Source organism: Eublepharis macularius, chromosome 5, assembly GCF_028583425.1.
Source record: "Eublepharis macularius isolate TG4126 chromosome 5, MPM_Emac_v1.0, whole genome shotgun sequence".
Classification (NCBI taxonomy): Eukaryota; Metazoa; Chordata; class Lepidosauria; order Squamata; family Eublepharidae; genus Eublepharis; species Eublepharis macularius.
The window spans coordinates 17,987,330-17,992,665 of NC_072794.1; positions in this window are offsets into that span (position 1 = coordinate 17,987,330).

Below are 5,336 nucleotides of genomic sequence, written 5' to 3' on the forward strand. Positions count from 1 at the left end.
CGCCGCCGTCGAGTTGCGAAAAGAGTCAAGCGACGTAGACGGGCGGAGACAGAGAACTTCCGGTTTCCGTTTGAGCCGTTTAGCCCCGCTTTCAAAGTTGAACGGCTTCAACCATAGAGGTGGAGGGAAAAGCATGATCGAGACCCTGGTCCCGTTCCCGCTCTTGGAATTTAGGGAGGGGTTCCCTCCCCCACAAAGACTGCTTTTTACCATAGAGACAGTGAAGGCTAGAACAGCAATAATTCTAGAGTTCTGGAAATAATGACGAAAGAGGGTCGGGCAGGCGGAGAAAGGGGGGAAGTGAGTGTGAAATGGGCGGGACCCAGAAGGCAGTGGTGGGCGGAGACAAATAAATTGGCGGGCTTGGAAGGGAATAAAAGGCGGGAAAGGGAAGGGGGGGGCATTTCCAGCTGATAGCGTCAGATTTTTTATTATTATTGCTATAGCTATCATCATCACTAATTTCAAGTTTATATCTTCAGCTTTTATTATTATTTTATTATTATTTATTGTTTATTATTTATTTGCTCTTTGCTGCTGATATCTGCCTCATTAGGCAGGCCATTCCACAAGGGGACCCCCACAAAGAATGACTGTGTATGATTTTATCTTACAACTGCAGAGGAGTTAGCCGAGTTAGTCTGTGGTAGCAAAATCAAAAAGAGTCCAGTAGCACCTTTAAGACTAACCAATTTTATTGTATCTAAACTGCTATAGTTTCCCTCACCACCTGGTCTCGGATTTTGTCACACTTTCCCCTCACAGCTGCTTCTCCATGATAAAATTCTTATTGTTTGGCTGTGTTATTATAACATGAGTAACTACTGTGGAGTGAGAAAGCTCATCCTGGGTCCCAGGATCTGGGGTAACTTGGTTGACTCTATGGGGCAATTTAGATAGCCCATATATGCAATCGTTTCACTGTACATTTAATTTCATAACTGCGCCTGGTGTGTGGTGAAATTCTTTGCAATACATGAATTTGTCATGAAAAAGTGCACCTTGGCAAGTTCAGTGGAGTGCATGGGAGTAGTGAATACTGGTTAATGAGGCAATCAAGGACCCAATGTAGATAGCCATCTTGTCATGCATTTTACCACAGATCTGCACCTGATGTCAAATGCTCTTCAGCACTAGGATGTAATATAGACAATCAAGTAACATCAGCGCATTTAGTCCAGGGCAGGTTGTCTTAGAGTACAGTTAATGTGCTTGTTCAGGGGTAATTTCGTAGAAAAAGTGCAGGAGGAACTCATTAGCGTAACTCATTAGCATATGCCACATCACCTATCCTGGCTGTTTTGGACCCAATCCTGGCCATTCAGGGCCAAAATTGGGCCCAAAATGGCCAAAAGGGGCTGAAAATGGCCAAAAGGGGGCCCAAAATGGTCAGGATTGGGCCACTGCTGAGTGGGAGAGTGATCCACCACCCATCAGAGGCCCAATCCGGGCCATTTCGGCCCCAATCCAGGCCAAAACGGGTCCAAAATGGCTGAGAGTCAGGTGAGCAGGGCCACCTGATGTGACCTCTTTGGGGAACTGCTGGAACTGCGTTCCTGTGCGTTCCCCCTCAAAATGAGCCCTGTGCCTGTGACTGAACACCATGGGAAAGTCACACCCTACTTATTGGCAGCATACAGTTAATGGAACAACCTGAAGTCCCATACAGATAACCCTTCTAATGCACATTTTACATTTTGTTGCACTGTAAACTGAATTCTTCCTTGCCACTTGTGAGGATGATCCAGATAACCAATGTACTCCTGGTTGGGAGAGCTCGGCTAACGGCAGTTTAGAATCATAGAGCTGGAAAGGACCCCAAGGGTCATCATCTAGTACAATTCTTGCACAATGCAGGAAATTCATAGCTCCCCTCCACTCCCCCAGTAACCCTCTGCTCAGTGCCCAAAGGAACGGTGTGTGTGTGGGGAATCTCTAGGATCCCTGTCTCATCTGGCCTGGAGGAAAATTCCTTCCTGTCTCCAAAATGGTAATCATTATTACCCTGGGCACATAAAAAATGCCATAAGAGCCAAGTGCTGCTGGCTCATCTCTTCTTGGCCGCCACCGCCTCATGATCTGCCTAAGTTTATACACAGAATCAGCATTGCTGACAGATTGCCATCTAGCCTCCAAAGGAGAAGCTAGATTCACTTCCTGAGGAAACCTGTTCCACTGAGGAAACGCTCTAACCATAAGAAGTTCATCTCAATGTTTAGCTGGAAACTCTTTTGGTTGAACCTGTTGGTTTTGGTCTAACCCTCTAGAACAACAGGAAACAACTCTGCTCCATCCTCTTATGTGACAGCCCTTCAAATATTTGAAGACGACTGTTATATCACCTCTCAGTCATCTCCTCTCTAGGCTAAACATACCCAATTTCTTCAGCCTTGTCTCATAGGACTTGATCTCTAGACTCCTCATCTTCTTTGTGAGCATCCTTTGGACACATTCCAGCTTGTTAATGTCCTTCTTAAACTGTGGTGCCCAGAGCTGAACAAAGTACTCCAAGTGAGGTCTAACCAGAGCAGATTAAAGTGATACCATTACTTCACATGATCTGGACATTATACTTCTGCTGATGCCGCCCAAAATCGCATTGCCATTTTAGCAGCTGCTTAACATTGCTGACTCATATTCAGTGCATGATCTATAAACACCCTTAAGGTCTTTTTACATGCTCTACTGCCAAGACAAGTCTCACCCATTCTGTTATTATGCATTTGTTTTTTCTACCTAAATACAGAACTTTACATTTATCTCTGTCGAAACTCATTTAGTTTTAGCCCAGTTTCCCACCCTGTCAAGGTTATCCTGAATCTTGATTCAATCTTCTACTGTATGAGCTACCCTTCCCAATTGAATATTGTCTGCAGATTTAATAAACATTTCTTCTATTCCTTTATGTTTGCCTATATAATTCAACAGGCAGTCTATGAGAGCATAGAGGTGACTATTCTTCAACACATTTTGTCATAGATCTGCACCTGATCTGTTGTCAAATTCCCACTGATTTGTAGGATAATACAGATAGCTTGGGGTAATAGAAAGAAACCAGAGGCAGTTTTGTTGACTATATGGGAGCAGTGAGTGCTAATTAAGAGGACAATCTAGGAGCCCAAAAAGATAATCACTTTACCGCACATTCTACTGCTCACAGATGTGCACTTGACCTGTGGTAAAATTCTCTATACCACACAGTAGGATTATTGTTTTGAATTCTATTACCTTGCATAACAGAGCTCAACCATTTGGTTTATTCTATAGTATGCAATGGGGAAAACTAGAAGTTTGTACAGACAGAATAATAATAATAAATAGATAAAACACCACTGTCTCCAGTACTCTTTTCTCAATAATGACGCTGCCATCAAAATTTGGCCTAAAACAAATTCAAAGTGAAATGGAAGCAAATGGTTGGTAGTATGAGCTGAACTGTGCAACCTCAGTTCCCCTTGAGATGGCTGTTTTGCCTCAAGGTTTAGCACAGATTTTATTACATAACTGTACCTAACATGCTAAAATGGTCCTTTACTACGTGGCAGGATAATACAGATTTTATACAGCTTCCTCCTCAGGTGAAATGTTGAAGGGATTTTGAAAGAAAATGTCTATGAAAGAGATTTAATTGATCTCTAACAGGAACTTCTCAATATTAATGATAATAAAACTTGTTGACAGTGGTACTTGGGAGAAGACCACAGCACCACATATGGTCAAAAGATGCGCTTATGATCCAATCGCTATGAAGCTTTCAGTACTTTGACATCTCATTTAAACTTGAAATAAAAATTTTTATGTTCCTCCTGAGGTGAAACACATCTGAGGAATTTGAAAGGAAGCCAAAGGAATTTCCATATGATTTAGCAAAATTCCCCAGAGCATCTAAAAGTTCACACATCTCCACTTACAAGGAAATTGATGCTGTGATGGGCAGCAACTCAAACGTTTGTCACAGTTTGCAGGGTCGGGGTATGAAAAAGTATATCATTTCAAAATGCAGAGTCTGAAAAATACGGATGAGTGCGATTGGATGTTTCCAACTGGAGAGGGCAGCAGATGGCTTTTGCGCAGCTTGCTTTTTTGCACGGAAGAACACATGCTTGGGAGGACCTTTGGGCTGATCTTCTGTCAGCACATTGTGAGCCTGGGAAGCATGCACAAGGCACACTCCTGAGAAGAGCTCTTTTTATCTCGCTGAGCAGGTTTGCCAGGGCCTTTGTCCCATTTTCTCCAAGCGATGGGGCGGGGGAGGTCATTAGATCAAAGAAAGCAACATGGCCCGATGTACATGTATTGAAAGTGAATCCAATTAGGGGACAGTTGACATTTAGCTTAAAAAGAGGAACCAGCCTTAAGGGATTTGTCAAGAAAGAAGCAAATGCTGAAATGGAGAAAGACCTTACTGTTTGTTGATGAGCCTGGTTTTTTAATCAGCGGTAACTGTAGAAATTAGGAGCTGGAGTGTGAGTCGTTCAGTACATTTTTATCCTGCCCTTTCTCCAAGGAACTCAGGCTGCTACACCGTTATCGCCTCTTCCATTTTACCCGTACAACAACCCTGTAAGATGAGTTAGGTTGACAGAGAGAGTGACCGGCCCAAGATCATTTAGTGAATTTCATGCCACAGGATATAAACCTGCAACTCCAAATCCAACACGAATCTCTGCACTATGCCAGCATTAATTTTAATTTCCAACATCTTTACCTTTTTGGTCAGGTTAGAGGGGTTTACCTTCTTTGATCAGCTTAGCACTTTTGTCATCTCAGAAGAAAAGGGGAAATCATTTTTGCAGGAGAAAGGCTCCCAGTTAACATCTCAGCAATGTGCATGCATAACAGACTTAAACTGGCTTAATAGCCATTCTCTTTCTAGGGAGTCTAGGAACTGTAGTTCTCTGAGTCTGGCTACAGGTCACTAACAGAAAATGCTCAGCATCTTTACAATTCCCAAAGTACTTTTTATTTTATTTTTTATGGGTGGGTATTTTTTCTAGCGTGATGTGCAGTTAGAGTTCCCGATCCGATCCAAGCCACACAGTCACGGCCGACCCTCGGCTATTCCGTAGATCGTCCCCCTCCAGGCCTTTCTGTCCTATAGCGCATCGAAGGAGATCCGCAGAGTCTCGCAGTGAACTTTTTACAGGGTAGTTCACCATTGCTTTCCCCAACCCAACGCACTTAGCCGTACGACAGCCACGAATGGTAAGTCATACGTTGCCACCCCCTTGGCACTTTGAGCCGGTGTGGGATAAGGGGGCAGTTAGAGTTACCATCTCTTAAATTCTTTTCTCTTAAATCCTTTCCTTCACATTGCTCAAGCAGACTCGCCTCAG